This window comes from Cydia fagiglandana, chromosome 15 (genome assembly GCF_963556715.1).
Source record: "Cydia fagiglandana chromosome 15, ilCydFagi1.1, whole genome shotgun sequence".
Lineage (NCBI taxonomy): Eukaryota > Metazoa > Arthropoda > Insecta > Lepidoptera > Tortricidae > Cydia > Cydia fagiglandana.
The window spans coordinates 4,058,330-4,073,061 of record NC_085946.1 but is presented as its reverse complement, the minus strand read 5'-3'; the positions used below and the strand labels follow the sequence as shown (position 1 = coordinate 4,073,061).

At 40.9% G+C, this 14,732-nt stretch overlaps 1 protein-coding gene and 1 long non-coding RNA gene across 2 annotated transcripts in view; both read left to right on the top strand.

The window, feature by feature from the left end:
- The window catches only part of LOC134671277 (uncharacterized), a 280,075-nt gene that overhangs the window by 204,102 nt on the left and 61,241 nt on the right, over positions 1 to 14,732 (top strand). The window lies entirely within an intron of this gene.
- The window catches only part of LOC134671243 (ammonium transporter Rh type B-B), a 56,682-nt gene continuing 54,806 nt past the window's right edge, over positions 12,857 to 14,732 (top strand). Inside the window, exon 1 of the mRNA XM_063529047.1 lies at positions 12,857 to 12,970. The gene's annotated coding sequence lies outside the window, so the exon portion shown is untranslated. The remainder of the gene's footprint in view (positions 12,971 to 14,732) is intronic.

Below are 14,732 nucleotides of genomic sequence, written 5' to 3'. Positions count from 1 at the left end.
GCCCAATGCGAGTTGAGGTTTTTTATTCATTTTCTTGCCCTTGTCCCATTCACTTGGGGTCGGCGTAGCATGTCTTTCTCTTCCACACCTCTCTGTTGCCCGTCATTTTAGTTGAGGTTTGTTAATAGTCTCTTTCCAGGCGCGACAAGAAAAAGAGGTCGACAGACGGACCGAGAACGCCTGGAAGAGCTATTGGTCCATGAAATACCTCATGAAGGGAGATCTACCTCTGTCTCTCAAACGTAGGCTCATGGACATGTGTATACTTCCAGTCCTCACCTATGGTGCTCAAACTTGGTCTTTGACGGAAGCTCAGAAGTCCAAACTCGGGGTTTGTCAGAGAGCTATGGAGCGCAGCATATTAGGTGTGAAACTAAGGGATCGCATCCGGAACACCACGCTGCGCTCTAAAACTAGCTCGAAAAGCGGCCAAGTTAAAGTGGGACTGGGCTGGTCATGTCTGCCGCATGCCGAATGACTTATGGGCCAAGATAACCACGGAGTGGGTGCCCCATGAGTCGAACCGGAGATGCGGCAGACCTCGTCGGCGATGGCGGGATAACTTAGACTCCTTTTTGAGAGACTGGCCAGATGCAGCTCAAAATCTGGAAGAATGGAAGAAGAGGGGGGAGGCCTTTGCCCAGCAGTGGGACACAATGGGCTCGTAATAATAAATAAATTGTTATTATGATTTAAAAATTGCTTGCTCTCAATATCGACATCACTTAAGTTAATATTTAATTAATCATTAGCATTGGTACGTTTTTGTTCCCAAAGAACCAGGCTATACAAATATTCTTTTTCTACATATTTATGAATTAGATATGGCTCCACGGCCCAGTACCTGTCAGGCGTGGCTCACTCCGCGATTTCGTCGCTTTGCTACAAGTAGCTAAAAGTCCATCCGTTCGCATCCCAATTTTGGGGAAAGCCATAAGCCGCGCGTGGCGCTGTCGCCACCTAGCGGCCATATCTGTGCTGATCGTAACAGACGCGCTTTGTTAGAGAGTGAGTCTTCTGTACCTAGTACTATTATTTATTCTGTGCCCTAGTGTAAATTTTATTCGATAGCGTCACGTGACGTACGCGTTTGCGTTAAGTGTCATTTCGCACGGGATTTTCAGTTTCCAAAACGTCCCACTTAGCGCGCTGTTTACAATCCCATACAAAAATAAACATAACGCAAACGCGACGCTCGTCACGCTATCGAAGGAAATTTACACTGGGGGTTCTGGTATCCATGTTTACTGTAGGTACGTTTAATTCGCAAAATTAACGTATCAAACACCTGCCAATTCGTCTTGCGGAATGTCAAAGTCAACAAATGACAAAATGGTGTTAACCGACACGCCACGACACGACAGTGTTTACGGTGTTTACTCGCGGGGGCTCGTCACACGATTATACAGGCAGGTAAACGTAATTTTAGATACTAAATAGGTACTGTTGAAGAGAAAATAGTTTAGAGGAAAAGTAGATATCTTGGAGGATTTAACTAAACGGACACGCCTTGTCTGTAATTTTCTGTACAAGAAAGCCTGCCGATTTTTGCGGGGGAGGGGCACGTCAAAATTATAAGTAACGTAAAAATGGCCATGTCAGATAAACGTCAGTTCATACAATGTGTACGACCATTGGCCGCCTATTTTCGCCAGAGGGGAACGCATGTTAATGGCTACTTCGTTACGTTATATCTTCCAAGGTAGCGATGATTAAATAGATTAAATATGCTAGCTTCGTCAAACTATAAGCACTAGCTTCTCTTTGGCACTAGCAATAGTAACTGGGACAACAAATGCGACTTCAGAATAAAAAAAAAACAGGGGCGAAATCATTTATTTAACTACATACAATATATATAACTGGAGTTGTACTACTAAACGAAATAAAAAAACATAATTAGGACACAGAATAAATAATAGTAATAAGTACATAAGACTCACTCTCTAACAAAACGCGTCTGTTACGATCAGCACAGATATGGCCGCTAGGTGGCGACAGCGCCACGCGCGGCTTATGGCAAACCCCAAAATTGGGGCCGAACGGATGCACTTTTAGCTACCTGTAGCAAAGCGACGAAATCGTGGAGTGAGACACGCCTGATTAGGATTATTTGTAGGTTTACCAGACTTAATTAGAGAGAAATCTAAAATACCGACATATAAATTCCTTCAATAGAAAATACTGCAAAATTGTTTGCTTTAAAGTTGTCCTTCTTCCTCGCGTTATCCCGGCATCTCACCATTTCGTTTCGTTTTCGGCATTTTGGGGTTTGCTTTAAAGTTGTGATAGCATATAATGCACCCACCCAATTCACTGGCAGAGTATATTAATAAATAACAATATTTACCAACGATTTAAAGCCTGTTTTTATAACTCGCTGTATAAACACTGCAAGCCTCAACTACGGGTATCAATAAACAGTGAATAGGTCCGTAAATAAAATATTTTCCTCTTTTCATGCCGTTTGTCAAATGATTTTATATCATATTGGAAGGGATTAAAGATGCATTTTACTTGTAGGTGTTTTCGTAAGTTTTTTTGAGGTTGTTTGTCCTAAATGAGTAAACTATTGGCCACTAAACTATTAGTAAATCAATTTATGTATCCTAAATAAATAAACCAAGTCTCTGTTAAATATAATTTATGTATTTTATTTAGCCTAACGGATTTAATCGTCGGCTCTTGTGTCGGATTCGACAGTTTGCTCCGGAACATCTGAAACAACACCCTTCGGGCTGCAGCCTTAGTCATAGTGGACTTAAGCAAAACTGCTCGTAGACCCACTACATTTAGATACTATGAAAGCTCGCGTATTTGACAGTTTGTGATCCTTTAATAAGGTCGAAAAGTGCTCGAGTGGAGACCACGGACTAGCAAGCGCAGCGTAGGACGTCCACCCACAAGATGGACGGACGACCTTGTTAAGGCAGCCGGAAGACGCTGGATGCGGGTCGCTTCCAACCGGTACGAATGGAGGTCCAAGGGGGAGGCCTATGTTCAGCAGTGGACGTCTTATGGCTGAGATGACGATCCTTTAATAATGTGGCAGGTCACAATGTCCTTCGTAACCTTTAGGCCCCCAGCCGCACGCAGTTTAGTGTGAAAATAACTGCACTTCTGATCCCACCAGTCCCAATATAAAATTCTCAAGAGCGAGGGCGCTCGATGCTAAATAGGCGATAAGTGTCCCCCCAGTGACGTCCGATATAACCCGGCTAAATTAACTGTCAGATGCACCAGTCGGTCACGGGCTGACGGGTGGTAGTCATATTTTATTAGGGTTATTTAGCGTGCAGAGTTTGATAAGACTTATGTAGTGGACTGTTATTGCAACCGGTTAACGAGCTATTCGAATTGGCTTATAAGTAGTCACATTGGTACTGTCGTATATAAAAAATAATATTGTTGTTGTTAAGAAATAATAAGGTTTTTAAAATGTCTAAATAATTAATGGAAAAAGTACCTCGGATAAGATCCGCAGTAAAACATTGGACTATTGGAGTGCAAGGGTCCTCTTATTACTCTAACCTGGTTAATGGGAACTTGATAGGATATTGAAAAGATAAGACCAAATATATGACATGCAATTTAATACAATTCGCTAACTACTACAATGCACTCCGCTTTAGGGCGGGCGCTGCACAGAATACAATCGGTTTCTCTAAACTGTCGGCGGTTATGGGATGACACTATAGTAAACCTTAATCTACGATCGCGAGAGGGACGAGACGCGGGGTTTTGGCCAAAACCTGGGATAAAAGTCTAGTGCACTCACGGGTACCGAACGTAGCTATCATCCACAGGCCCGCTGGTATTTAACGCAGCAGGCGGATCGCTGACGGTGGGCGACGGGCGTTCCTCAAGCTCCGGCTTTGGCAAGCCCGGGCGAGAACAACCCGCGGCGCTCAGGGGTTCCACAAGAAGGACCCGCGCGATGAGACCTTGGGGTCGTCGGACCGCGGCAAGGCTGTCCGACACACGGCTCGCGGGTCAAGGCCGTGCCCTACGGCTTGATGGTGGCGCCAACGTGTCGCGCCTCGGAGTCGACAGGCCACGCAAATGAAGGGGAGGCCTGTGTGAAGCACCTCGGGATCGCCGGGCGGCACGCAGTCCACAGGCCCTGGAAACTGCGCCCTGCGGTGAAAACCAGCGTCCCCACGACGCTCAGCACATCAGGGAGCGCGCAACGGCGCTCGGAGCAACACGACCGTCGGCCATGCTTGCGCTCGCCGGCGGCACGGAAAGCACTCGGTGGGCTACGCCCTTTTCGCGCACAACACACACACACACGGCGCACTTTACATATATCCCAATCTTCCACCGGCCAGGGCAGGCGGCGGAAGGGGGCGAGGCGGTTTATTTCGATATTCAATTAGGAGCTGTATAAATGCTAGCGTGCCCCAGTACCAACTCTCCATCCATCGTCGATTCTAGCAAAATCCCCAGCCCTCCGTTTCGATCCATATCGACGCATCAAACGTCAAACCAACTTAAACCTTTTCCAAATCATATGACTCTCGAAAAAATATTAATGCTCATTAATACTTGTAATATTTTAAGTGGTTAATAATAATTACTAATAATTATATTTCTATCGTACGTTTCCTACCTTGTTTCATTCAGAATACCTTCTTTCCGATGCGGTAACTAAACGCATAGTCTACTCTCTGACAGTTCTCCTGTCAAAATTTCAACCTTTTCACACCTTCATATTCACTATTTATGTTTCATAAAAATTCCGAAAATGATTCTAAAATACTAATTAAATTAGGAAGTGACCTATTTGAGCAGTTGGGGTAGACCAGGGGGATCATTTTGATATACATGAAGCCAGGTTTGGTTCACCAATCTCCGCGCAATCTGGGTGACAAGTTCCGTTCAAGTGGCATACTCTTTAGACTTGTTTCTTCGAAACCAGTTAACCAGGAGGCAGGATATGCTAAACAACCTACAGCTGAGAAGGTACATTATAGTTTTACATAAGTGTCATACTCTGGTGTATGTTATTTTGTTGGAAATGCGACAGTCATGTTGTACCGGTTATCTTGTATGGAAAAGCATGTATTTATCCTAGGCAAATATGTAGCATCGCTACAATATCCCCTCTCTCGGCAAAGAGGTTAAGCGCCGCTTAACCGAGGCAGCCGGGGTAACCGGAGAAAAAAAAAATCTTTTCCCAAAAAATCATCTGGTCCAGTAGGACGTTAACTATACATGCGGACATATACATGCGCTCCATATTTATTATCGTTTGACACTAAACCTATATTTATTTATTTAGTATGCTACTTAATATTTATCTTTAATTTACCTATATTATGTTCTAGAACTATAACGTAGACGTATACCTCTTAACACTATGCTGTGGTCAGATCATGACTATCACGTGTTTCACATTAGAAATCACAGCGTGTGGCCACCACACTGTGGTTTCTGCTACTCAACTAAAAAATATAACCTAGATTTCCTTTGAAATAGTCTTAAGTTGTATAATGTAGTCGCTATAGCTAATAATGAGCTAACTCTCATTTTGAGGCTAATTGATATCTTTTAATGCTAACAAAAATATTAGTTATCTTTGATTAGGCTAATTTATTCTAATTAATTAGTTTTTTTACATGTATTTCTATTCCTAATTTAATGCTACCTATTGATATACTAATAGTTATGTTTTACTATAGCATGCTCTGCTATGCCTATATTCCTACAAATACAAAGCCACTAGTACCCTAATATAATGTGGTTACTAGTTGGTAGTCTTTATTTATTACTTATACTAGTGATAGTGGAAGTTACTTGTAACCCGCACTTAAATCAAACTCCAATATGCAGCCAATGGGCTTGCATTAATTGAAAAAGAAAAACTTGGTTTTCTTTTCCATGTCCTACTTAGTGTATTATATCCACCATAATTGAGTCACCCTGGGCCCTTAGGGTATGTAGTTACTTATAAAATTTGATTTCCTAGGAAATGCTTGGAACAAATGTTGACCAGTTGGGTCAAAGAAGCATGTATGCTTGAAAAAAAAGAATGGGCTAAATCTTAGTATGCCCTAATAATATAAAATAAATTGTTACGTGTGACATACACCTTGTGGGACTTTAATTATGTCCTTGACATGATACTTTCCAATTTTACCCGTGTCTATCTCCTGAAGATCATATACGACATCCGAATGCTTCTTAATGACTTTGCATTTCAGGAAGCGCGGTGCCAATTTTGCGGAGAAGAAGTGTGCTGCATTTGACTGTACAAAATTACGCCTCCATACGATATCGCCTACGCTTAACCGTAGTTCCTTACGGCGCAGGTTATATCGTACCGCGTTTTGTTTGTACGCTTTGGTCAAAGCATCAGTGACGCGCTGGAAGATATCTGCCATCTCGTTGAGAGCAGTTGCTCTGTCGGACCGGTTGGAAATTTGGAGGTCGTCTAACGAATTTGGAATACCGCCCCTAATGGAATGCAGCATGCCATCCGTCATCATCTCTCGCCCCTTTGCCAACAAGAATGGTGTATGCCCCGTTACAATATTAATAGTGCTATTCAAAGATAGCTGGATTTGCGGTAGGTACTTGGACCAGTTCCTTTGGTCTTGTCCTACTAAAATAGCTAGGCAGGTCTCAATAGTTTGATTAAAGCGTTCTACTGTATTAGATTGAGGTGCGTAATATGCGTTATAAAATATCCTTGGTATTGAGTGTGTGGCACAGAAATCTTTAAATTGTTTACTTTGGAATATTGTTGCGTTGTCGCAGATTAAAACACATGGGATTCCCTCTTTATTTAAAATTTCTGATTCTATAAATGTAGTTACTGTTTTAGTTGTTGCAGTTCTAAGTGGGTGAATCCAACAATATTTTGTAAATACATCAACTATAGATAGTATGTAGACGTGACCAGAATATGATTGTACTAAAGGACCTATTAGGTCGATAGATAGAGTGTGTATAGGTTTATTAACCTTTTTCTGGTTTGTCATGTGCCCATGTGGAGGCTGATTTGAGTGTTTGTATGCTTTACACTTCTCACACGTGGCCACATAATTTTTCACGTCTGCATACATGCCTTTCCAAAAATAGTTTTCTTTAATTTTTGATAAAGTTTTAAATGTGCCAGGATGTACTGTTAGTTTTTCATGATTTTCTTTAATGCATTCTGGTATTAATTCTCTAGGCAAAACTATTTTCCAATTATTTTCGGTCTGTAAATTTGATATTGGTTTTGAATATCTAAATAGTACTTTATTTTTTATTTGATAGTTTTTATGAAATACTGGGTTTGTTTCTACATTTTTAAATAATTTATTATACCAATTATCTTTAGAACTGCAACCTCCTTCGAATATTACTGCCTCAATACGTGACAAAACGTCTGGTACTACGTGCATGGAGCCTTTTTTATGTCTAATTTCAAAGTCAAAACAAGATAACTGCATTGCCCATCGCGCCAAACGACCTGAAGGGTTGTTTAGCGTTTTGAGCCATTTTAGCGACATATGGTCGGTGACCACCACAAAGCGGCTACCTTCTATGTACGGTCTAAAATGATTTATTGAGTCCACTAATGCTAGGAGTTCACGTTCGGTTGTGCTGTAATTTCGTTCGGTTTTCGTAAGCAACCTAGAATAAAAAGCTACAGGGTGTTCTATACCGCTCAATTCCTGAATAAGTACGCTCCCGATGCCGACGCTTGATGCATCTGAATGGATCTGGAATGGTTTGGAAAAATCAGGGCAGGCGAGCACCGGAGCCTGGGTGAGGGCTTCTTTAAGCGCTAGGAATGACCTCTCTGCTTCCACTGTCCAGTCTACGGTGTCTCTACCCTTCTTCTTGCCAATTAAAGCTGTCATCGGGGCTATGATAGTTGAAAAATTTGCCACGAATCGTCGGTAATAAGAACAGAGCCCTATAAATGCGCGTAGTTGCTTAGCGGTTGTTGGGCGCGGGAAGTTTTTAATGCTATCTAGCTTTTGTGGATCTGTTAGTAGGCCTTGTGAACCGACTATGTATCCAAGGTACCTAAGCTCTGACTTACAAAATTCGCACTTACTAAAATTTATAGTTAGACCTGCCTTGCTTAAAGCTTGAAAAACGTCATTTAAAATAACGATATGCTCTTCAAACGAATTGGTGGCTATGAGAAGGTCGTCACAATATGCAAATATCTTCTCGCCGTATTTATGGTGAAAAAGAGAGTCTACCAAACGTTGTAATTCACAGCCCGCGTTCGAGATACCGAACGGGACGCGTTTAAATTCAAATAGTCCGCGGTTTGGTACCACAAATGCACATTTTTGACATGACGTGCCGGAGCCGTCGATGTTGTCGGAGTCACATAAAGAAATTTGCCAGTAAGCCGCCGACAAGTCGATTGAGCTTAAATAACGTGTGCCACGTAAATTATCTAAAATTGAATTAATGTATGGTACAGGATATGAGTCCTTGACTGTGACGTCGTTAAGTTTCCTGGCGTCTAAACAAAATCTCCAGGAACCGTCTTTTTTTGGAGTCATAACAACGGGGTTAGACCATGGTGATTTAGATGGTGCTATCACGCCCAGCTGAAGCATCCGGTCTACTTCGTCATTTAAAGCCTTCAGTTTAACCGGTGAAAGCGGATAATATCGTTGTTTTATTGGTGGCCCCGTTGTTGTGATCTTGTGCTCTACTAGAGATGTTTTACCCAGACCTCGCTCCTCTGTACTGATTGACTTAAATTCATTTATTACTTTGTCCAGTTGAATTGATTCGAGAGGGGAGAGATCATGTTTTGGCACTATGGCACATAATGTTTTTAGTGGCTCCGGCCTAAGTGATGTTTTCCTTTTTAGAAGGTGAATATCTTTTAATTTAAAAATATCTATTAATTCTAGTGTTAATATAGAATCCATGCCAAAAATGAAGTCATCAGATACTTCTGGGATTACCATAAACATGATATTATAAAGCATCCCTCTGAAATTGATTGGTAATAGGATTTTACCTATGACCTCAACGACAGAACGGTTTGCACAAGTCGCAGTTGTAGTGTAATTTATTAAATTAAATCCTAAGTTTAAGAAATGTTTATGGTAATTGTTCCCTATTATACTTAAATTTGCTCCTGAGTCCATTAGACCTGTATATATTCGTTCTCGTACCTCAAAATCAATGTAAATTCGGTTATCTCCTTCAACCGCCTTTACACCAGGAGTCACCGCACCTAAATATAGTGTGTTTGATATTGTTTTGATGGCTCCTGGTCTATCCAGTTTTTTTGGACATTGTCTGCTTCCGGCGCTGGTCTGCCCTTGGCAGGATTACATTTGTGGCAAGTGCTTGTAAGCACATTTTTCTGACCGCACTGAAAGCAAACAATGCCTGGAATAGTGCGGCATTGTTGGTATGAATGTCCCGATTTTTTACATTTTTTACAAGTAAGTTGGTTGTTTTTATTATTTACCTGTCTTTGTGTATTATTGCTCTTGAAATTTCTCTGATTATAAGTTTTAATTTCGTTAATTTGTTTTATTTGTTTTGTTGTTTTGGGATTATTTGTAGACCCAGGTAAGCCTGAATAAGCTTCAAAACGTTTGCCTATAGCAATAAGATTTTGGATGCTATTCGAGTCGTCGACAGCCAACAGGTGCCCATATGATGGCAAAATGTTATGTTTAATTATCTGCAGTAAGGTTGTTTCCGATAATTTTGTTGTCAGCCGCGCATTCATAGTTTGCATCTCCAATATGTAAAAATGTAATGACTGGCCTGGTGATTGTCGGTGTTCTCGAATAGTTTTTTCTAAAGTATAATCATTGTCTATCGATGTAAAAAACGATCTGAAAAGATCTTGCAATTCCGACAACGAGGAGACTCCGTCGCGTATGTGCCTATAGTAATCTAAGGCTTTACCGCTTAGTAAATCTGCAAAACATTTAAGCACTTTGCGCTCCGGAGTGTCTCGGCTACGTCTGTAGTCATCAATCCTAAGGAAGAAGTCGGTGACATCTGAGTCACCTGAAAATTTCAAATTCCACGACCGCAAATGGTCCTCGCGCAATACATGCACGATGCGTTCTGTACTGCCTGTAGTCCCCGTCGTAGGGGTTGTAGTGACTGCCCCTGTTAAGGTTGAGTTGGTTTGACGGACAAGGCCCGGAGCCCCCAAATATGGTAAAATAGACTCTAGTGGTTTTGGCGTGGATGGGCCGGGTAGGTGGGCGTCTGCAGCAGCACCCCGCGGTCGTGTATTGACATACGAAGGATTGAATCCTGTTAATTCACGAGTAGTGGTGGGGGGTTTGCCTTCCCTCTCACCTGTGTCATGGAATTCGTCCCCTTCCTCCTCCGACATGTCGGTAAGATTGCTGCTTTACTTGTGTCAGGGTGTGCACCTAAGTATTATAAGCTAATAACACTTCGGTAGATATATGAAGTATTGAAGTAAACTACCACTATGCTCTCGACTGGAGCGTGGTAGAAAAAATAATTTGTGGCTAAGCACTATGCTAACTATTCATAGTGTAGCCTAATAATAATTACAATAAATAATAAATTTGCTACTCTGTCACAAGTAAAGTTACAAATTAAATGGTATTGTATTTTTTTAAGACCAATAATTGCATTTAATTCTTTTTTTAACTGATACTAATTTTATACATTTATCTTATCGCTCTCCCAAGCTCACAGCAACCAGGTTGATATTTAAAACTTTTTTTCGGGCGCCATTGTCGTATATAAAAAATGATGTTGTTGTGTGAGAAATAATAAGGTTTTTAAAATGTCTAAATAATTAATGGAAAAAGTACCTCGGATAAGATCCGCAGTAAAACATTGGACTATTGGAGTGCAAGGGTCCTCTTATTACTCTAACCTGGTTAATGGGAACTTGATAGGATATTGAAAAGATAAGACCAAATATATGACATGCAATTTAATACAATTCGCTAACTACTACAATGCACTCCGCTTTAGGGCGGGCGCTGCACAGAATACAATCGGTTTCTCTAAACTGTCGGCGGTTATGGGATGACACTATAGTAAACCTTAATCTACGATCGCGAGAGGGACGAGACGCGGGGTTTTGGCCAAAACCTGGGATAAAAGTCTAGTGCACTCACGGGTACCGAACGTAGCTATCATCCACAGGCCCGCTGGTATTTAACGCAGCAGGCGGATCGCTGACGGTGGGCGACGGGCGTTCCTCAAGCTCCGGCTTTGGCAAGCCCGGGCGAGAACAACCCGCGGCGCTCAGGGGTTCCACAAGAAGGACCCGCGCGATGAGACCTTGGGGTCGTCGGACCGCGGCAAGGCTGTCCGACACACGGCTCGCGGGTCAAGGCCGTGCCCTACGGCTTGATGGTGGCGCCAACGTGTCGCGCCTCGGAGTCGACAGGCCACGCAAATGAAGGGGAGGCCTGTGTGAAGCACCTCGGGATCGCCGGGCGGCACGCAGTCCACAGGCCCTGGAAACTGCGCCCTGCGGTGAAAACCAGCGTCCCCACGACGCTCAGCACATCAGGGAGCGCGCAACGGCGCTCGGAGCAACACGACCGTCGGCCATGCTTGCGCTCGCCGGCGGCACGGAAAGCACTCGGTGGGCTACGCCCTTTTCGCGCACAACACACACACACACGGCGCACTTTACATATATCCCAATCTTCCACCGGCCAGGGCAGGCGGCGGAAGGGGGCGAGGCGGTTTATTTCGATATTCAATTAGGAGCTGTATAAATGCTAGCGTGCCCCAGTACCAACTCTCCATCCATCGTCGATTCTAGCAAAATCCCCAGCCCTCCGTTTCGATCCATATCGACGCATCAAACGTCAAACCAACTTAAACCTTTTCCAAATCATATGACTCTCGAAAAAATATTAATGCTCATTAATACTTGTAATATTTTAAGTGGTTAATAATAATTACTAATAATTATATTTCTATCGTACGTTTCCTACCTTGTTTCATTCAGAATACCTTCTTTCCGATGCGGTAACTAAACGCATAGTCTACTCTCTGACAGTTCTCCTGTCAAAATTTCAACCTTTTCACACCTTCATATTCACTATTTATGTTTCATAAAAATTCCGAAAATGATTCTAAAATACTAATTAAATTAGGAAGTGACCTATTTGAGCAGTTGGGGTAGACCAGGGGGATCATTTTGATATACATGAAGCCAGGTTTGGTTCACCAATCTCCGCGCAATCTGGGTGACAAGTTCCGTTCAAGTGGCATACTCTTTAGACTTGTTTCTTCGAAACCAGTTAACCAGGAGGCAGGATATGCTAAACAACCTACAGCTGAGAAGGTACATTATAGTTTTACATAAGTGTCATACTCTGGTGTATGTTATTTTGTTGGAAATGCGACAGTCATGTTGTACCGGTTATCTTGTATGGAAAAGCATGTATTTATCCTAGGCAAATATGTAGCATCGCTACAGTACGATACCGAGCTGTCAGTGTCAACAGTGACGTTTTTTGGGTGAAAAAATGTCACTTTTGACACTGACAGATCGCTATCGTACCGCTGTGACTTCCTCTAAAGCATTGTTCGAATGGGGACGTTAGTTAAAAGCGTAGCAGTAAACTTTACAAATGACCACCATTTTCTTTTGTCACTTAATCACACAAACTATAAGGCACACAAAGTACTACAACAGCCAAGTCTCTACGCATTTCCCGTTTAGTTGCTGAAACATTTCAACAGCAACGATACGCTGCTGTCAAAATCCGCATGTAACGTTAACTTAACATTAAGTTTATTGTACGTCTAGCCTTCGCCTAACAATTATTTAGTGGCGTTATACTGGTTGAGCTGAAGCGAGCGTTCGTCTACTCTCTGTTTGCCATGTTAGTAACAAAGTGATGTTGTGACGTTCTGTTAATGTAGTATTAGTTAGTGTGTGACATATGTAGGGATCGACAGCGGCGCGCGAGTCAGTAACTCAGTGCTGAACGCGGGAGATTCAACACCTATCGAGAAGGTACGTCGTACGAAATTTTATTTATTCATTTTAGAGGAAATTAAATGATCAAAGGTTTACCTATTTTGTGATTATAGGTCGAAAGTGAATGTTTTTTAATTATTTTGTTATAAGGAAAGCGGAACAGTGTGTTCGGTTGTAACCATCAACATTACTTTGTCGATTTTTGTAAGTGAGTTGTCAATCGATATTTTTTATGACGCGGGTGATATTAAGCAATTTTTTTACGTTTGACTTCTAATTAGTTTTAGTACCAAGCTTGATAATTTCACAATTTTAGTAATAGTATAAATAAACAAAAACAATTTACTCATTAATTATTAGTCTGGCAAAATTGCAGCTTTGAGGAAAAACGAAAAAAAAAGAATGGAAGCTTAACTCGGCCCTTCGCGATGACAAAGCAATTGCAATCCAAATTGTTTTCTTTGGGAAATGTCTTATCCACTGCCTTACTATGCCTACCTACTATTTATCTTTCAGTTTTTTAGCTTTCACTCTAATCGTTGCCAACTTGAATCTTAAATCCAAGCAATAGAGGTGACCAACGGACTGTCAAACGCAAGATTTACCTTATAATTTAATATTTTTTAAATATCATAATTTATGTAAGTACGTATATTGTACTGTGATTATAGCAGTCGCAAAACCGAGAACTACAAAATTTACAACTTGTAGTGAGATAGTTTATTCTTTTCAAAATATTTTTTCTTGCGTTTTCGACAGTCATTTTTTGTCATTTTTGTGGTAAAATCGTTTCTAATTGCTAATTGGAAATCTTTTCTTCTTGTGTACATCGATGATATTTGATGACTTTCAACATCTGTTGTCGAAGAGTCTGCTTGACAGTAAAATAAATTAATACCTACCACTGAAAACTCTCAACATGGTGAAAGCAAAATAAAATCTTGTCAGGGTTGGTATTAGGTTTTTTTTACTTGAGTTGTGAGTAGTTAGTTTGGCAGTTTGGATAGGTTGAGACGAATGGATTTTGTGAAAGGTGTAATATAAAAAGTTGTTAGCAAAAAGTTTGTATTAAAACAAGTAAAATAATTATATGATACTAACATTCAAATCAATAACTTCACTCTCTGCGATTTTTAAAACTCTGTACATATTTTATAACTTTTGTCTCACGATAAATTTTCTTTTGACATAAATATTCTGTTCAGTTAAACTTTAACTGTTAAAAGGTATTTTCATTATGATTCTTATAAAACAAAACTTACTTAACGTAGATAATGTTAATTTATACAGCGACCTTTAAAATAACTTGTGAAATTGTTGCAGATCAAATTCATAAATCTTCTAAATTAATCGTTTCAGACTTCTACAGAAAAGTAGGGTACTCGATAACGAAAAATCGTACTAATATTATAAATATGAAAGTTTTGTTTGGATAAATATTCCTTTATCAGAAAAAGGCTAAACGGATTCAGATGACACTAGCGACCAGTCCCGGCTTCGCACGGATAGTAAAATAAAACATTACACATTCTTAAATCTCCCCACACAATTGTATTTTACATCATTACTTAGCCAGCCTGCCATTCCTTCATGACAATCCTACATTACGAGTATCACCAAAAATATCATTCCTTCAAAGTAATGTCATTATTCATGATAGTGTCCGGCCCACATAACAAAGAATGTACAATATTACTAACATTTTTATTATTGTCAGTAGCAATTAAAGGGGAGACAAATGGACCGGATGTATCCGGAAGTGGAGTCTCGTTAACCAAATCCTGTTCCGGTAGATTAT